The 13,213-nt window shown below is 44.5% G+C and overlaps 1 long non-coding RNA gene across 2 annotated transcripts in view; it reads right to left on the reverse strand.

The window, feature by feature from the left end:
• Nucleotides 1-1,319: 1,319 nt before the first annotated feature.
• Nucleotides 1,320-13,213, reverse strand: part of LOC311435833 — a 129,422-nt gene continuing 117,528 nt past the window's right edge. For both annotated transcript variants that reach the window (XR_014692428.1, XR_014692429.1), the window contains one exon: nt 1,320-3,849. This is a non-coding gene — a long non-coding RNA (uncharacterized lncRNA). The remainder of the gene's footprint in view (nt 3,850-13,213) is intronic.

Raw genomic sequence — 13,213 nt, forward strand, 5'->3', positions numbered from 1 at the left:
AAATAAAAATGACCCATCTCTGTCTTTCCTACCACTGACGTTCTGCAGCCTGGTGTTACAGCTGCTAAACAAGGAGCTTTTATGGGATAATTTTAAAAGTTGTTACTGGCTGATAATCAAAGGCCCTTAAAAGAAAAGCAGCACTGGAGGTAAGGAAGGAGCAGATGGAAAAGCATACACAGGAACTACCGCAAATACAGAATCCATATGATACAATAGCAAATGTTTTGCCATGTAATGCCTCATTCACAGTAATGATGTGAGGTAAACTGTCTTTCAATGGTCATGAAGGAAAACAATTCTCAGGCAGAAGCACCATCTGCTGGTGGACACCAGTTTTATTACTTCACTTGGGAAGTTTACAGTAAAACCATTCTAAGCAACTACCTAAGAGATTGTTAGAGGTGCCTAGGAGCTGTCTTTGAGACCTTAATCCAAGTCTTAAACGTGATATTTACTCACTTTTCACGTCAAATCCCTCATGGCGCTGTGTTACTCCAGTCCCTAGCTGAGAAGCTCCACAAGCAGGTCTTTGCTTTGACAGAAGCAAAAGGTTTCTTACATTTGGAAAAGGATCAGGCTTTCAGTCTCTTCTCACTTAAGTCAATACAACAACTTTCACTGCCTCCCAAGCACCATAAGTGTTTCTTCAGTGACAGCAGGGGATACTTCCTAGCCTTGGGCTACAAAGGCTGTATGTCTCCCCATTTGTCCATAGAGTTTTTTTCTATAAATGGAAATTGCTTTCTGCCCAGAAACATGGAGTAAGGGCAAATACCTTACAAGCTTTCAAGAAAAGGTTAAGACACTGGGCTATGTTTTGCCCAGTGGATATACTGAATGATTAAAAATTTCCTTACATTTCAGTCCAAAGGAAATGTGAAAAACACTGTGCTGTATGTTATACAGGAAATGGTTAGTGTGCTTACAGAGGCTCTATTTTGAGCTAATTTCATATGGTCCTTCATTAAAAATTTACTCCAGTGGGTAAATTGAAACCTGAGATCTCAATGCAGCATCATGAAGTCACCCCTGCTCCTGGCCTTCAATGAAAAATCAAAGGGTTCCTTACAGCAAACTGCTTCTTCTCCAGAAGGACCCCAAACATTCCAGATCCAAATGTAATAATGTACAGGGACTGGCTGAAGAAAGTCTTGAATCATCTCTGTGATTTTTGATTTTGCCAACCCACACTCACAATTAAAGTAAAAACACAGTTTCCGTAGCTTGAGGTTCATCTAGATTAATTTCATCTTCTTGGAGGGGAAGTCTCCAAAATTTCAGCAAGGAGACTCTTTCTTAAAACTGATCTGCAAAACTTGTGTTGTTTTTGTTTTTTGTTTTTTGTTTGTTTGTTTGTCTGTTTTCCTGCTTTCTCTGGTCAGATTTTAGTTTTGATATGTAAACCTTTGCATTACAGCTAAGAACTACCCTAAAGCTAACACACCAGATAAGTGCTCTGTAATGGGTTGAAGAGAGTGGTGTGTCATCTGTGTGCCCATTTATCAGGAGGACCAAACCCATGGGGAGATCACTCACATTTCTTACTTCAAAGGTTCCATATCAGACCATATTTGGCACACATCTCAAAGCCCTGTGCCTAACCTGGATCTCTGGCTAAATGTCATCATAGAAGACAAGGAAGCTGATTAGATATAAAAATATCTGTGTCTTTGGAATGCCTGCCAGTGAAGCAAAAGTGGATTTAATCTCTTCCAGAGACATGTTTTTCCACGGAGCAGAACAATGAGATGTCCCTTGCTTTTTCTCTCAGAGAACACGGAATACCAGAGATGATGCAGATCCCTTCAACCACAGCTGGCATTATTGCTCTAAATACCATTTCCTATTTGAAGGGCCAACTGCAGTCTTATTAAGGTAGCAAACACTTTATCTTTCCCTTCAGATATCAGGCCAGTAGCAAAAGCACTCTAAGGTGACCCAAAATGGGTTCCTCCTATTTCTTTCTGTCTGCAGCTAAGGACTATGAGACAAAGAAGCAGACCATGAAGAAATGGCTGTGAAGAAATGGCCACAGAAGAAAAAGCAATGTTCTACCAGTATTAGGCTACAGGCATTTTGTTTAATATCCTTGCACTGATAGGTACACTTCTGTCAGGAAGTCTCAAAGTTGCTTTAAGCACAAGACCGGCTCAGTCTTAGAGCGAAAGCTCTTTTCACTGGAATCTTTTGACAAACTCAATGTATTTTTAAGCTCTATCTTTTTAGAAGATATTTGCTGAAAATACAGATACAGTTTTGCTCATGTAACACTAAACAATCTGGAAGCTTCCAGACGCACTGCATGTGGTGTGAGATTTTCTTTAACAAGTTGGAACTTTGAAGGGAGCTTTATCTCACCAGGCAGGAACAGCATGAGCTGTACCCTGCAGCATCTCACAGCTGATACGAGTCTGAGGAAGGGTGAGAACATTACTTCTGAAGGACACAGACACATACCACCCAGAGACAGAGCCTGGCTACCCACACAGAGCAGCCTCAAGGTATGCCATCCCAGGAGGTCCACATCTGCAGGACTGCACTCTGTGCTCTCTTGCTGTCTGTGGGACTTTTTTGGGTAATAGGACCACCATGTACCTGAGCAGCTCAAATGAAAACATTAATTTGCGGACTGCATTTCAGGAAAGGAACGGAAAACATAGACTTTCAAGGAAAATGAGGTGTGTAATACAATTAAAATTAATGGGAGCTAGGAAATGCAATTGCTTTGAGAAACAGAGTGAGTGTTTTTTATGGTCACTGAGTGACTCTGATGGGACAGAAGGCTGAGCCTAGGTCTTCTCAGCTGTGGCTGTCTCTGCTCACCCACTGACCCCTGATAACTTTGCCGTAGAGAGATTTATGAACCCTGTCCTCCACATGATCTGCATCAGAGTTCTCATTCCTACATAATGCCCTACCTTACACCTAACATCCATGCTACCTGGATGATGAAAATCTGTCTGAAAGTCCCCAGAAATCTGGCAGTGTCCTAGAATTGCCCTTGCTCTTTTAAACAACGGTCCCTATATTCACAGGTAAGCAGTATTTTTAATTGATCATTAATGACACATCACAGGTAGCTGAAGTTCATGAGATGAGTGATGACCAAAGGCTCATCTGAACCATCCTGAACTTTGCGGAACTGGAGATCAGATACTGCGTCAGGAATCATTAATAATGGATTGAAACCAACTCTCCCATTTAACAGGAGGAATTCAGGAGCTTAGAGCCATCTTTGTGATAGAATCTGATCCTAATTCATATCACTGTGTACCTGAGCTCTTCCTAGGTTAGCCATAATCCCAGAACAATGTCCCTGGTAATTTTTATGGTATCATCAACTGTAATCAAGGAAATGATCTCAAATGCATATGCAAAATAGGGTCTAGAATCACAGCCTGTACAGCATCAAAATGGCAAGTAGGCAGAACACAGAAATCCCCTTTTACAGAGTATTATTATTATTATTGAATACAGTTGCCTTCCACCTCAGACAGAACTCTAACAGTTCATCTTCCTCTCGGAAAGGGGATGGAGTCTCAGGTTGGTGTGTGGGAAGGGGGAGGAGGAAGCACAGGTGCAGTCTGCATGATGCCTGGGCCACTGAGGAGCTGTAAGATGGGTCTGTCAAAATCTCATCCAAACCTAAAGCCATTAAGTTTCAACAAGTTGGTGATTTCCTTGTTTTGTTGCTGTTTCTTCAGCCAGCTGCCATGGTGATGGATCCAGTCCAGAGGGGGTACTAACACAATACTGCTGCTGTATTCTGGAGAGCACTGCATGCTCCAGCGTGGCAGTCTCCCTCTGCTGCTACTGTCAGCTGCTGCAAGGGTTTGACAGGAGCTCCTGGGTGCACATATGAACAAGTTAAAAGAGAGGTTAGCCCATGGTCATCAAAACCAAGTGCCTCCTCAGGACTTGCTCTGATTCAGAAACCCAGACAGTGGCACCCACAGTAGATAAGGATAGGTCTGGGCTTGGCCCACTGGAGCTGATGAAGAATTATTTGCTGACACAGTAACCATGTGAGCATCCTTCTGGCTAGATGATAAATCACAGGGAGTGAGGAATCAGTTGCCCAGCTTCAGGTTTGAGGTATGCAGCGTGTATTATGATCTACTGAAGATGGGGCCTGAATCTTGGAGAGGCTACAGAAGTTCCCATGGAAGGGTTGCTGCAGCTGTAAGCACACTGAGGACACTGAAGTGTATGGAGGAGGCCAACTTTTATGGGAATAACTCTGCCAGTTAGGTTAGCACTCACAGAGAGACACTTGCACACGTGTGGTTACTGTGCAGGCAAACCCCGAGATGAATCTGGTACCATTTACCAATGGAGCCAGGAAGAAGAAGGCATGCCTTATGCTGGCTGAAATGCACTTAGCCTTTCTTCTCAGTCTGGCTGAGAAAACCGAGGGCAAAGTTATCAAGAATCAAAGTGCAGAAAACTGCATCGATATTCTTCCTGTTTACAACCTAGTCAGCGTCAAAGTTTGGCCGCCCAAAAGGCTGGAGCCGACGGCTGGGTAACCCTACGAGCTGGCACTTCTATTTACTCGCCTTTGCTAAGCCACAGATTCACCTTCACTCTTGCACTCTGACTATATCCAGACAGCAAAGGAGAAAGCCAGAGGCTGAGCTCGTGCACGTCAGGTGCCGTTTTCGGGAGTGACCACACCGTGTCCCCACAGAGCTGCACTTCCATCCCTCCATCCACCCGCAGAAAGGCTTCCAAGTGGTAGCTCATCTGCATGCCCATAAATACACCCCCCTCCAGCGCTGCTGTAACCCCTACTTATATGGTTAGAGCTGGCAGGAAAATAGTCCTGACCTTCAATTGCTACCAGTCCACTCAGTCCAGGCCCGGTGAGGCGAGTACATAAAAAAAAAAAAAAAAAAAACATGTAAAGGTCAAAATTCAAGGTCTGCTGCTCATTACTAAAAAATAGCACCAGAAACCCTCCTCATTTGCATAAAACATTTCGTACTGAGATCTGAAATGTCCTGAAAACAAAGGTAAGCACCACTAGCCCCATTTCACAGATGGAAAAGTGACCCGATTGCCAAGACCACACAGCAGGCATGCAGCAGACCTGAACCAGATTAGGCTTGTGGCTGTCTCTTATTGCCGTGCTGGACCACACTCCCAAGCCTGTGCGATAAGGAGACAATGTGGGGTTTTGTTTTCCCAAACTCTGGAACACCAGAGGTTACTATTGTGTATCTGAAAGGGCAGAGCAATGTGGGCCATGACACCTTACCTCCTTCCCTTGCCCTTTCAAACACAGCACATCTCTTCAAAAGTTGGGCAATTCAAGGCGGACATGGGATCCTCTCATCTGCAGCCAGGCCTGCCACCCACCTGGTTGGTATTCAAGGGTGGGAGCACTAGGGTCAGATGAGGCCCATATCATCTTGCTAAAATGGGGAAAGGGGTGGGCAGAAAAGGGAGAAGAAGTACATGTAGGACCATGGTTTCACAGTGAAGACCATCAACAGCCACCAGGCACACAGAGATCCCTGGCCAGACTGTTCACTGGGATAAAGGCAAATTTGAGAGCAGTGAGAGGCAAAAGAGAAAAAGTTTGAAGGACACCTTCAAACCAAGAGCAAGAGCAACAGCTTTCCATAGGGCAAGATACTTCTTCCTTGATTATAAAGACTTTCAGGAAGCCCACAGACAGGAAAGCCCTTAGATGAAAGAAAGATGACTGTTCATCCACCAGCAGATTGCAGCAGATTTGAAGGAAAGCTCACAGCTCTCAGAGTGGCATGTCAGCACATCGCTGTGACAGCAGGCCTCATCTCACTACAGGTACACCACCAGTCAGCAATAGTTACTCTGTGGCTCAGATCATCATTTCTGGGCAGAAAGATCTAGGGCCAGACCACCAGCCCCATCTCAGCAAGGCGCTCGTGCCATGCCTCCACCTACTGAGGTCACATCACTAGCTCTTCCATCAGTCCATTTCGCATCAAAGATTCTTTGGCTAGTCAGTCATCTGATGATTAGCCATCTTTGTTGCTCCAGAAAAAGAAGGGAACCAGTGAGTCTGGTTTTCAGCAGTGTAATTGTATGTTGATGGCTCACGGTGGAGGAGCCCGATGGAAAGCCATGGGACACAGCCCCACATCTACAAAAGTGGAAAGCCAGAGGATAAGCTCCTAGGATCAGATCCAAACACAAAGGTTCACTCTCTCCATTGCCACATAGGCCTTCAGCTTAGAGGCACAGCAAAACACAGACTCCTTCCCTGCACACGCCATCCTAATGGAAAAGACTGTCTTACTTGGGAAAATTGCAGTTGCCCTACCTACCTCATCTCATGTGAGCAAGTTGCTTCAGTTTTACCCCTAGTGGCATAACCTGTTCACTGTCCATCCAGGCCTGAATTGCAGAGAAACCCTGCATCCTGCCTTCCCCAGCTGATCACAAGGCAAAACCTTGGCCACTGGAAGCTTCACACAGGCTATGGAGTGCATGAGGGAGAGCAAGTGGCTCTGAAGTGAAGTGGCATAGAGCAGCAGAGTCTACACAGTGACTACACAGGGCTGGAGGACTGATACCACAGGAAACGTCTGCATTGCTGTTCAACAGCACACTGAAAGTCCTTCCTGGAAGACAGCAAAGAGTGGACCATAGCTACCATGTCCAGTGGGATTTCTTCTTTCAGGCCATCTCGCTCCTGGATGGATCAGCATATTTCTGTTTTGGTCAGGTTACTCCATCAGCGTGCTCCTTGAGGCCCCATGTCTATGGCTTCAGGAACTGAAGCCAGGCAAAGTGGCTAGAGGCTCAACCCTATGTTCTCAATATCAAGGCTGAGCCCTTAAGCCAGAAGCAATCAGGCCATCAGGGTCAGGGAACTCCTTGAAATGGAGACAGAAGGGCTCCATGCTCCGTGAGGGCCCTGGGGCTCTGTTTCAGCTCCATTGTTTTATAACCCTCTCGATTTTTGTAATTTTTAGAGAAGGATGCATCTTGTACTTTCTTTTACAGGTTCTGATACTACTGACTGTTTAACATGTGAAAGGGCAAATAGCTCTTAACCCGGAGTCACTGCCATGAGCAGAGGGTTTCTAGGCTTAACTTTTATTTTGGTTAAGAAAAAAGGCCAGGAGAGCATGTGGCTTGTGATTACACTCTCAGCCTTTCTGCCAGTATCGTGACCCATCTCTTATGGGTACAATGAAGATGAATGATCTCAGGGATTGCAAATTACCCCAGTGATCACTGAGGAGCTTTTTTTCTCCATTTGGTGCCTAATTTGAGCTGTCTTGATCCCTTCCCTTCTGATTAAGCAAGACATATGTGGTATGAGGGAAGGGGAAAGGAGGGGGGGAAAGAAAGGAAGTGGGGAGATCTCTGTGCCAAGCCTGTCACTGCTATATGTCCTCTCCTTACCTTCTCCCTCCCCATACCAAGGCTGGGTTACAACAGCTGGAGTCGCTCACCACTCTGAGCTGGTCCCCAGTGTGCAGGGAGGTGCAGTGGGAAGAGGGCTGACCAGCCTTCACATTTCCCCTGGCCATGCGCTGTCTCCACGGAGCCAGCAGTCCCAAGAGCCCTGTATAATGCGAGCTGGCTTTCAGGAATGATGTCTTGCCAGGAGCTTCTCTGTGTGAGGCCAATGCAGTTTGCTGGTCCATGACCACAGGAAAAAGCTTTACACTTGACAACCAGAAAGCATTTTTACAACACACACCCTTCTCTGGACTTGTTGACCTGTAGAAGGGCCTTTACCTCTGTCCCTTGCTGTCTTACCCCATGGGCAATGTGTCCTTGCCATGTCCCATCCCTGCTTCTGGTTGAGCAGGACTGCTGCTCAACCTGGAGCAGGCTGGTGAAGAGGCTTTTACCTCAGGGTGCAAGCTTTCACACATAGGAGAGGGACTTAGGAAGAAGATGAACAAGCAGGCAGAGAGGTGGAGAGCTCTTAGGAATAACGCAGCCTGACCAGACCTACAGAAGCTGAGAGCAGCCATCTCTGCCATGTCCTAGCTTGCAGCCACACCAGCAGGCATGGCAGCACCCACTGTCTTGGTGTATAGCTGACCTCCTCTGCAGCTCTCAGGTACCCAAAGACACGTTTGGCAGGAGCTCAGGATGTGACTGAACTCCCCATGGTCATCTGGGTGGAGGTTGTGGAGGATCACACAGCACTGATAAAGATGAAAGCGGAGATAATCACACTGTGGAGACTGATATCTCATGTCAATAGTTGAGAGTCAACATTTGGCACAGGTGGCAGATCAAGGACTTCCCAGAAGCACAGGCACAATGCACACAGCTTGCGCTTCTGACTTGTGTGTGCCAGGGCCACCTGCAGTGACCAGAGGGGCCCTGATAAAACCTTTTGTGGCTGTCCTATTCAGGGATGTCACAGGGTAACGCATGCCCTGCCTATGAGCTCAAAAAGGGGAAGATGCTTTCGCATGTCCAGGGCAGCAGGAACAGAATAATAATCCAGCCAGTGTATGGTGCTACTGACCTCCACTCTGACACTGGCCACACTGCAGTGACCTGCTGTGGCACACAAATGTGGCAGCATTGTTCTCCTTACCAAGATCCATGGCAAAAACAGACAGCAGGCCTGCTCTGCAATATGGTCACGGGATCATAGGATAATTCAGTCTGAAAGTGACCTCAGGAGACCAGCTAGTTCTGCCTTGCACTCAAGCATGGCCAGCTCAAAAGTGTGTGCGTCAGGCAGATATGTTGGGACTGAGGATATGTATTAAAGGGGGCTTGCATGAAATGCTATAAGGACTTGTAGGAGAAATGCCATATGCTATGGACTGTGGTACCTGGGGACAGATATGGTGTTCAAGCCCTTCCCTGGAGCCCCTTAAAGAGCAGTGTAGGTCCAGCCAGAGCAAGCTACATTTCTTCATTCACTGCTCCTGCTCTGGAATTACCCTTACTGAAGGTTTCATGGCTTACCCTTACATGGTTTCATGGCTGTAGGACTACCTCTTTCTCTTCCCCACTCTGTTTTCACCAAGCACATGCCTAGTGCAAATCTCCTACCAAAGTTCCCAGCTACAACTCCTTAACACTTCCACTGCCATCAGAAGCTACAAGTTTTCAGCTAATTGGTAATGACTGTTCATTAATGCAGGTGACTTAAAAGGGTCTTCTCAGCAGTAGAAACATGATATTGAATTTTAAAGCTTCCAACACTCTCCATGTATGTCTGCATCCCCAAAACTGTGAAGAAACTTGTACCTTCATCTCACCTAAAACTTGTAAACCGTCTTGGTCCTGAGTAAACTTGTTGTCTTCAGCCACCCATGCAGTATCTGTCAGTGATGTCTCTGTGACCGCAGCCTGCCCTTTCAGCCTTTCAGCAATGATGACGATCTTACTGGCTTTTTTGACTTGTGCGTTGTGTGGATGTAGCTTCTTTACAGCTTGCAGCTCAGGCATTATTTTTAAGAGTTCCCGATAAGTGAACCAACAATTTGCTCTTCTGGAAGTATGGTGTGTCTTGACTATTAAGCTTAGAAAATGTATTCATGCACGTAATCATCAATAACCAGATGTAGTGATACAATAATTATATCTATAGGCAGACTTCATGTAGGATTCACAAGCTATTACAGGCCAGATCCAAGCCCCATCTTAAAGAAATAAATTTTTAAAAAAAAGACAGAAGGAAGATACAAAATATTTTAACATTCAGTTCTCATTGTTTAACTGGGCAAACAACTCATTTATGCACAAACTTATATGCATACCAAGAGACTAAGTTAACACAATTAGAAATTTAAGTTTAGCATTTCCGGACTCCCAGGGACAGAGCTGTTAATACAACTCCTAATTCTGTGCTTGCATGGGAAAGAAGGGACAAAAATTAGTTGCTAGTAGTTGGGGTGACTGGTCATTTCTGCTCTGATCCCACAGGCTACTGAACAAAAATAGTCCTCTGTAGACACCAGGAGCCATTGAGAAGAGTTCAAAAAGCGTGGTCCGTAACATATGACTGGACTCAACTGATTGTGCCTGTCGAATTTCAACCCTCAGCAGATTTACTCTCACCCTTCTTAGAAATGTGGTTAGATATTTTTCTTCCCAAGCTGGAAAAAATGCATTTTTTTTCCACTCTCCCATAATGTAAGTGATTAAAAGTCTTTGCTAAAACTTCCATTGACAAAGGCAAATTTAACCTCCAGGCAAACTTCAAACAGGGAAAACTTAAGCTCCAAAGGTGTTTTGGAAAATTATGAGTGTGAAAAATAGAGGCTATAATGGAAACTATTCCTGCAATAGTAGGCAAATGACTGTATTACCATATTGGATTTCTTCTCCACGTTATTTTGTGTTTCAAGCCAACCCTGAAACGCACAGTGCACCGAAGACAAACAAAGCCAATAATGAACTGACCAAAATTCAATGTTATTCCAAGAAACATAGTTGAGGTGAAGTAAGTTATGTGGAATGGAAGTTGAGGTTAAGTGAACACAAAGACAAAGGAATTTGCGCAGTTTGGGGTATGTGTAGTAAATATCTTTGCCTTTGCATCTGGTACAAATTGGAGATTGCCATGCACAAAGTGCATACCCTGGGCCAAAACAGTGGTTGGTCTTAAAAATATTTCAATTGTCTTCGAAAACTAAATATTGTTTCTCCAGGATTTGTGTTTGTGTAGCTTCAAGATATTCCATAGGGATCTCTGTAGAGTGCCAATGTTAAGATAAAATTACTATCTGAGGCAGAACTGAAAAGTTGAAAAGACTCCTGTACCTCTGAGTCAAGGTCCCTGATGAGATTCATGTAGAAGACTCACCAGAAGAAGGTGTTGATTGAGAAGTGCTCCCCATTCCACCTTTCCAACTAACTCCCTATCTTGTCATCTTTCTGTTGGCTGGGTTTTTGTTTGTTTGCTTTTATTTATTTATTTATTTATTTATTTATTTATTTTTTAAACCACATTCACTGCAATTTGTTTGTTTGCCCTTCACTATACACTCCTTCACTGAGGGGAAAGGAAGGGGGAATGACTGTAAAGATCCATATGCACTGGTCAAAACGTTAATTCAAATCACAAATCCCTTTTAGTTGCACAGCTGGACAGAGAAATTTTGTCTTTCATTGGGCTGAGTACTCCTGATTCTGCTGTTACTTTCCTTTTCCACTTTGCAGTATTTTTTTACTCCACAGCATGAACTGCCCTATGATGAGTAGTCGAAGAGATACTTGGAGCCAGCACTTCAGAGCTCATACATGAGACAGCAACATGGAGAGAGAAATCCCATTAACTTTAGCAAATACAGTACGGACACCTGCATTAAACTACTCACACTAGGCAACAAACAAATGCTTTTAGGGTGTGACTCATCTGGCCTAAAGTAGATGATTGATTTAGGATAAGATGAAATGTGCTCTGCAAGTGCTTATTTGTCCTTATTGACTTTAAAGGGTATGCAGGGTGACCAGTCCTGCTTTAAATGCCTGTATTGTCAATATCAGCACATGATCAGATGGATCCTAGTGCTGCTTTCTGGTGGAAATGGGGACACTGACCACATTTAACAGACAAGGTCCTGATTGTCAGTATTGCCAACCAGCATGTTACTATTTCCAACTTACGCTCCTTGCTTGAATGCTAGAAAAAAAACTCTGAAGCAAAAGAAGGCTGTGTTGGCTAGGGAAAACCTGCAAGCTTTTATATGAAACTATGGGACATTTCAAAATGATTTCTTCAGAAAAACAAGAATCAGTGTAACCTGTTAAAATGACTGCATTCATTGCTGTAGGAACCTGGACTCTTGAACTCTGAGGAGGTAGGAATCTGAGCCCAGGAAGAAAAATGAGAATTTGTACAGAACATAGAAAGACAGAGGGAGAAGAAAAGAAAAAGTTATATGAGAGTAAATAAACACAGGTATAAGACAGAAAACCACAAAGAAACATGAAAGTCTCCAACTAAGCCTTCCCTAGTTTAAGAAATCTCATATCCAGGAGCAGAAATCTCACAATCTCTGTGAGGAAAATGGCAGTGTGCTCCTAGCATGTAGTACTGTCATCAGAGACCAGAGGGTTCCCTATTTGCTACTGGTCTTGAATGTCTTTATCAGCCACATGGGACGTCAATGTTTTTTGAGATCCAGATGATCTTCTTTTCTTCTCACTGTGCCCAGTACAGTTCCCTCTTCCTATTTTATCTGTTTTTGTAATTTTCTTCTGCACTTCGTGGGTCCCAAAAGCTATCAGACTTTGAACACAACCCTGCAGTGGATTCCCTTGTCCTACACAATGCTTAAGTCTTCAACCACTTCCTGACAGAAAGAGAATCGACGCTTCTCACCTCAGTAGGTAGCTTCCTTGAATCCTCACAGGTCTGGCCATTGGGCTTACAGGTATGTCCAAAATATTTTTTTCTTCCCCGTTTCCAAGAATTAAGAATCCCCATTATTAAAAAATGGGTCACCTGGGAATTTGTCTTTATAACCACCTGTTTCCACTCCTTCCTTCTTTTGTTCCCTGGGAACATCTTCCCCCAGGCTATTCTCCTTTTCATACGTTTATCCCTTTGCTTCATATCTGCACGTTCTGATGCCTTCTGGCCTAATCATGCTCATGTGCATGTATTGTTCTCAGTTACAGTCTACTATAGAATGGTCATTTCACATCTCTGGTCACTCTCTTCTTTCTGTGTTGCTACTGCTCCCTTCATACAAGGTATCTGCCATTTTAGTGGTGGAAAGTTCTTTTCTCCTTGTTCCTGGAGCACAATGGAGGGGTAATAATGGCTGGAAGTGGCATTTTCCCCTCTAGTCTTCACCTGAGGGTAAGATGCATACCTTTTCCCCTGCAAAGGCCAAGGAGATCTTGCCTCTCAGCTGAGAGAGGCTTTAACAGGTCACTGTCCTGCAGGTCAGTAGACAGATAGGCTGAACAGAAGAGAAACCAGGATCAGACACAGTATTATTCTCTCTCACCTTTTCCCTCTCTTGTGCCCAAGACTCTCTGTGCTGACTAGCTGCCAACTGCAAATTTGTATTCCCTAAGCACCTCAAGGAACTTGGCGCTCTGTTTCCATGAGCAGATAACTACCCAGGACCTCGAGAAAGCTGTGTTGGTTGGACAAGAAGCAGAACAGTGGAAGCCATTCCCATGGACAAACTTGTGAAAGACTGGAAAGAAAAAGGGCTGATTCAGCTTCACAGCTTGTTGGTCAAGGCCAAATTCTGCCTACTCACATCCA

The sequence above is a fragment of the Aythya ferina genome (genome assembly GCF_964211825.1).
Source record: "Aythya ferina genome assembly, chromosome: 1".
Taxonomy (NCBI): domain Eukaryota; kingdom Metazoa; phylum Chordata; class Aves; order Anseriformes; family Anatidae; genus Aythya; species Aythya ferina.